Source organism: Melanotaenia boesemani, chromosome 24 (genome assembly GCF_017639745.1).
Source record: "Melanotaenia boesemani isolate fMelBoe1 chromosome 24, fMelBoe1.pri, whole genome shotgun sequence".
In the NCBI taxonomy this organism is placed as follows: domain Eukaryota; kingdom Metazoa; phylum Chordata; class Actinopteri; order Atheriniformes; family Melanotaeniidae; genus Melanotaenia; species Melanotaenia boesemani.
Window position 1 is genome coordinate 21,238,200 of NC_055705.1, and position 7,376 is coordinate 21,245,575.

Genomic DNA, 7,376 nt, shown 5'->3' on the forward strand with positions numbered 1-7,376 from the left:
CTAAGGGTGCGTTCACACTACCACTGTTTGGTCCACTTTGAAACGAATCCTGGACCAGTTCCACGGATACAACAGTTCATTTGGAGCAGTGTGAACGTACTTTAGCACTCTGGTCCAAACCAAAGAGGCAAACTAGTCCACTTAAAAGTCTCTTTTCCACCAACGAGTTGGTACAGGTCGATTTGGTGTGGATTAGTTCGGTAAACCATGATCTCCATTTTGTTTCCACAGCCAATTCTACTTTTACCCTTTAGGCAAAATATCAACCAAATGGCGATAGATGATTGGCTACATAATAGTGTGATGTCATAGCAGTGCAACGCCTTCCTTAAATTATGACGAAGAAGAACGAGAATGGAGGACATCCACGAGTTTTTCTTGCTTTAAACAACAAAAATTCCACAGTATATTTAAACATGGCGCTGTTCCTGTATTGTTCTTAGTGCCGAGCTGCATCAAGAAAACTCAAATTTTTTTAATCTCAAATCTTATTTGGCCCTTTAACAAAGTTTTTAAAAAAATTAACAGAAATATTGTTTGTATATTTATTGCTGGGTTTTTAAGCCAATTTCTCAGTCACATCAGTGAGAAGACACAAATACTATCTCCTTAAAAGACATCGTTCATGACTGAATTTATAGTTTATATATTTTTGGCTGCTGGCTGCAGCATCGGACAGCAGGGGGCAGTATAACACTTTCCTCAAAAATAGAGGCTGTTGCCACCCATTGAAGCAATTATGGAGGTTGGGTTTGGCAAACAGGGTGAACATTGGAAGACAAATGATGTCAGATAGATGCCCCATTACACACCTTCTTCTCTCCACACACACATACGAGTGTTACGCCTCATCTTGTACATGATACGAGAGGATGTTCGCCAGAGTCACATTGTTTTGAGGGCCATTTTATTATTCGCAATTATTCATTTGAGCTCTCAGCCGCTGCGATAATTGATTCATTATGTAAAAATGAGCCACGCTGCCTTAATGAACACACAAGCACAGTCGTGCATCTCCTAGAGAATCTGGCTTGTTACCATAGGAACGTAACAGAGGAGGTTGCAGAGCTCCAGCAACGGCCGTTATTAGGGGAAGCTCTCGAACACAATGAAAACATCCAGAGGGATGGTGGAATTACATTTCCAGGAGAAGAACCCTTCATCAAAGACGAGCAGAGGATGGGTCTGCCTCTAAACACTCGGGCCTCTGATAGCACATCCTGAAGCAGGAAGGATTTGTCCTGACATGACCTGATGCTGCCTCTCCATCCCTCTCGTCATCATGCATTAAGTATAATTAGCTAACAGCATTTTTTTAATATATTAAGCATGTTTGACTTAAATAATTGAGGTCATAAACAGCAGTAGGCCAGAAAATAAAGTATAAGTGTCTTTCTTTTTCATCTGGAACAAGGTCTGCTGGGGATCAAACCTGTAATTGGAGCATGAATTGATGTGAATAAAAATAAATGCAAAATAAACCTAAACAAGACCCAGTTTAGACACAAAATGATGCAAATGGGAGAAGTGAATGTGCTTAGGGTGGCTGTTATGTCTCAACCCACCCAATCTCCACCAGACCAGTGATTTATGTGTGTGTGTTTTTCATGTTCAGGAACACACGTTGGAGGTCAGAGGTCAGGCAGAGAGGCAGCCAGCCCCTCCATCAATCTCTCTCCATTGTGATGAATGGCACAGCTGGTGATGGATAGCCTTCTGCAGGCGATGTGTGCATGTCACAGTCACAAATTAAGCCTTAATGATTCTTTTTTACAGATCATCACCCTGCCAGGAGGAAACAGTAGAGGAGTGTGAGCTGTACCTCGAGAACGTCCATCTCACCACTGGCAAAGTTCTGCCACTCCCAGTGGTATTTACCAACCAGTGATAAGATAGGGCACCCATGAGTCAACATATCACATTACTGATATTCTTCAGTGGAATAATACCTTTTTTAACTCTGTTATAATTACACTTATGCAGTTTATAGCCCCAATTCCAGAAACTAGGACACTGTGTAAAATGTAAAACCAGAATGAAATGATGTGAAAATCTCATCAAACCATATTTTCTTCCCAGTATAACATAATAATCATTTCATGAAAATATGAGCTGATTTTGAATTTGGCAGCAACATGTCTGTAAAAAGCTGGAGCAGAGGCAACAAATGACTGGAAAAGTAACTGGTACACATCAGGGCCGGTTCTAGGAATGCATACATGAGGGGGCAGGCATAAATTTGAAGGGGGCATTATGAGTACATACTTCAGCATTTTCTTGTTGTTGTTTTTTAAGTGTTTCTTTAACGGAACTGTGCTGTTAGTGGAGTCCAACTTCAAAGAAATGGATTGCACTTTGTCAGGCCTCTACTCTAAGACCTGTCCAGCTTGGGTGTCCCACCTGAAACCAAAGCTCCTGCTGGTATAGCTCTTAGAGTCACTGAGGCACGCAAACCCCCTGACCACAATAAGGTGGCAATCCCTCAGGGGGGGAACAGAAAATATCAATAACAAAATGAAGTAAGAAAAAAGAAAAGAATGATCCATTATCAAAGCTTTAACAACCAACAAAATAACAATTGCCCTATTGGACAGCCATTAGATGTCTAAGCATTTTGAATAAATTTGAAACTAATAACAATAAACTCAACTATCTGTGTGTTTGTTTCTGTCTGTATATAGACCATAATGATTAAAGAATCATAACTATCAAGCACAACAATAACAGAGCAAAAAATTAAACCCCCTACCAAAATAAGGCAGTGAACCTTCAGGGGGAAATAATGATAATAATAAATGAAAATGAGTAAAAACTAAATGATCCTTCATCAAAATTTTAAGAACCAACAAGGCATACATGAAGCTCTGAGCTGAACTGCTGAAAGCAGCGGGAATGTAGAGTGAAACTTTCTGTTATTTTTTTCTTCAAACTAGCATGCTGAACTAAAGGCTGGGCGGAGCTTGAGGGGTCTCATATGCGCAGCTCGTTTTCCCTCAGTCTAGTACCGAGGAGGCAGTCACATCTATGGCCCGTGCGTGATTGATCACTGCTCCTACTAACAGGCGTAGACACGTTTAAATAGAACAGAAACAAACCCCAGTTGACAGAATAGATGCAATAAATACGTCTGTTATTATAAGTATTTATTCAGTATCGCTACAACACATTTAACAGAGCTTTACTCTATAAGTTTTACCGCTGGAGCTCAGCAGCCGCTCTCTCTACGAGGGGGAGAAATATGACACCGCAAGATCAGGCTGTATGTCAACTCATTTGCATACTAAACACTGATTGGTTGTTTTCTGTGGTGGTGGGAAGGACTTGTTGAAGACAGTACAATGGATCCTGTGAAGCTCCGACACACAGCGTTCAGTACAGAGGGGAGAGAGCGTTTGGAGAGATTTGCCCATTTCGGCGCATTTGATTGAGGGGGCAGAATGTTTGTTTGAGGGGGCACTGCCCCCTCTTGCCCCTGCGTAAAGCCGGCCTTGGTACACATCAACAACAAATGGAGGAACATTTGACAACTAACTAGGTTAACTGGCAACAAGTAAATCAAGAGACAGGGTATTAAAGGAGCACTTCAGAGAGGCAGAGTCTCTCAGATGGAAAGATGAACAGAGGCTCACCAATCAGAGATAATTTCTGGAGCCATTTCAGAAAAAAATGTTCCTAAACGTAACACTGAGTAGGCTTTGTACATCCCATCATCTACAGTATCATCATAAGGTTTAGAGACTCAAGAGGAATCTCTGTGGGCAGAACAGTTGTGGTGGCTACATCTAAAATAAGATTCATGTTGTATCCTTCAGCTGCTGCACATCATCTCTTATGCCTTCCTCCTTCACATCTCAATTCCCAGCCCTGTTCAGTCTCACTTACAAGCCAATCCAGGAAGTGTCAGTATAATTATCAGTCTCTCCTGTGACCATTTCAAAAAAGCTTGCAGTTAGTGGGGTGTGAAGAAGAAACATGATTGCCTGTTAAACCTCGACACCACAGGCCGCAGTGCTCAACATACGGATGCCACATGAGAACAGCTCCCAGTTTAGAGCTATAATTTTACACGTGTTTAAAGACAGGACGGTCGGGGTTGGTGCTGGTAGGTCATTCACTGGGGAAACAAGTGGCTTCTGGTGGATGAAAACACTGTGGTTAACTGAGATTTCTTTTGCATTATTTTTTTATTATTTTAGCCTCAATTTCATCCCTTTGTACCAATAACTTGTCTTCACTGGATGGCAACATAAGCTAGGTAACACCAATTTTATTGAATATCTGCTAAATAAGCGTTGCCGTAGCTATCTAACTGATTCACTGAAAGGGTCCATGGCATATTTGCCATGTTCTCTGGCTTATCTGCAGTGTTTAAACAGTGTTGTATTACATTAAATGTCACCCAAGGCTAAATAAAATGAGCTCTTTTTCTGCACCCTGGTTACTATCATGTCACAGCTCCCAGATTTCCTTCTGTGGGCAAATTCTCCAAGCTGTGTTTCGCAGCTAGGGCTTGAGCATGATTAATCTTGGATGATTGGATGCAACTTTATATTTCCTGGCTAGCAAGAGCAAAATGTTGCTACACTTCACAGATAAGCGTTTTATGAATAAGGTAGTGTGAAGCAAAATTTGCTACAAGAAAAAAGCTAGAAGTCAAGGTTGTTCCAACATAGAAATTACTGACATCTAGTGGTAAGGATTGGTATTGCAATAACTTCAAACGCCGAGCACAGTTGTTAATGGACGGTAAATGTCAGTGCCCAAAATTCTTCTAGATATAAACATATTTTCATCCGCAAGTGCAGCAAAGACTTTATCACAGGTAACTACTTTAACATGATGCATTATGTGTGTATTTTCTTCTATGGTTTTTTTAAGGTATTACTTATCCCAAATGGTGATCTAGCTCCTATCAAGCAAAGTTGCTCTTCAGTTTTAAAGCTCAGAGTTGTTTGTCCTTTCAGAGACACCATTGTAAAAATGGTGGCACTAATATGGAAGCTGCCATGTATGTGGACCCATGGCAAGTAGAAATGGTTCGTTCTCAGAGAATAAAAGCAAAGTGAAAAAATCTGCAGTCGCCAACATGTTGACAATGTTTTTTTTTTTACCTCTTAGCTACATTTGCATTTGTCGAGTGCTTGCAGAGGATTAGGGTTAAAAATCAAACCCACTGTTGGGGTTAGAAAATGATCGTGGTTAAGGCTAATGTAGGCTACTTTCTTTTTACAACACCACCATCGCCCTTATGGGCGTCATTTTCCTCACTTTCACTCCACATAAACATTTTTTCACCTCTTGATTGACTTACTTGAATCAAAACCATTTATTTATTAACACAATAGCCATTTTAATTCTTTACAAGCAGTTGATCTAATGACCTCTAGAGCACAAATTTCTTTAAACTCAAATGACCCAACCACCTCTAATTATTACATTTGGCTAGCTTTTTAGTTTTCAAGAGAGCAGTTAATAGTTGCTGCGTCACCAGACTGGCTCGTTTTTAACATTTTAAGCCAACTTGAACTCCAAATGAATGAGGCTTAATGGGAAACTCCATTATTATCTGCTGGGATAGTCCACAGCTGGGCCTGTGGGACAGCTTCTCAATTTCATTCCCCATTTCCCAGCTCCATTAACTGAAGAAAGACGCCAAGCATTAGAGAGAGGCACATTTCTAAAGTGCCAGCACCTGGAATCGTTTGATTTGTTGGTCCTCTGATTGTCCAGGGCACTCTGTCTTATTTTAAATTGAATATGGATATGTCCAGGAGGTGAAAACACCCCCTAAATGGTATGATAATTCAAATTTATGTCAAAGAAACTGTATGATTTAATAGCCACTGCAGGAATGGCCCCAGTAGCGCCACATCTTATTATTTCTGCTGTTACACGTGCTGTACTGGTGATAAGTCCGGAGGGTGAGGATAAAATTTGTGACATTGTGAAAGGTCACAGCAAGTAATCGTCATGGTAAGTCAAATTATGGCGCATTAAGTGCTGCCATGAACCAAAAGATGAAAACTTTTTACTGTCTTTGACAGCCCAAATGAAATCCCCTTTTATAATTGAAAGATTTACATAACTATCCAGAAAGGACGTTACATAAATTGATTCCCTGTGTTAGCCATTAGAGTGGATTCCTCTGCTTCTGCTCTACGCCTCAGTGTCATCTAACATTTTTAGGGTTGTCTGGGTTAAATTGAAAAGAGAGAAGGTGAAAGCATAGAAAAGGTTGCTAAAGCCTGACTGGACAACTGAGTCAATGAGATGTTTCAGCGTGTTTGCAGGTGTTAACGAGAGAATTTGTTTTGTTTCAGAGGGATGAAGATTCATGATTAAAAGTCAGATAAATGAATGTTTGAAGTCCATATTTTAAGGAGCTTTTAATCACTCTTTTCAAGCTGAAATTAAGACTTTATCCTCTGGAAGTTATACTTTTTTTTCCACAGGGGCGCTTTTAGCCATTTCGGGGCCTAAGAACAACAGCTCCCCCGAATAAAGTCTTTCCTAAGAAAATTACCCTCAGGTATCGCTTTGATTTATTACCATCTTAAGTCATTACAAACAAAATGTCTTCTTCCAGAAAATATAATAAATATTAATATCTGTCAATGCATTTTAGTCCTGTTCAAAACTATCAAATATTCAAATGGATTTTTGAGGATTTCAAAGCTTTTAATACCAGTTTCATTACTTGATGCCACTACTGTAGTTTTTATCCTCATGTTTGAGGAAAAAAATGTCCCATTAAGTTACATCAAACCCACATTTAAAAAAATGTTTTTATAAAGTATAATTATTGGTTCTGTGTTACTATTGGTTAATCTGTAAGAAAATTAGTAAAATTAGTCATTTTCACCACTAAGATTAGTCCCATTATAAGCCTATGCTTGAAATGTATACCCCTACAAGAGAGACAAAAAATGTGCCATATGAAATGACAAAGCCAAAATAATCCGATTAAGAGGAAAAATTTGCCCAAGTGGACAAAAATGTCCATAATGAGGATGAGGGTTAAAGAGAGAAAACAGAAATTAAAAAGATTTTCTCAAGGACGCTCCCAAACGATGGCTAATTCAGCATCCTTCTTGAATCCTGTCTCTTCTCAGTGATCTCTCCAGACAGCCAAAGTCAGCCTTCTGATTCTTGTCTTTTCTCTTGCTCTGTTTCTATTTCTTTTTTTACTTCTCTTCCTCCAATAATGCTCCTCTTGCTTTTCTGCTGAACCAGCCATGACACATTCAAAACAGGCAATGTGTTGATACCCGCTTGCAAGCAGGTGATGTGGTGCACCTGCTTCAGGCACATTCCTTTAACTCGTTTTAATAAACAATTTTCTAAGATCTTAAGGTTTTAAGGTTGATGTTAAACCA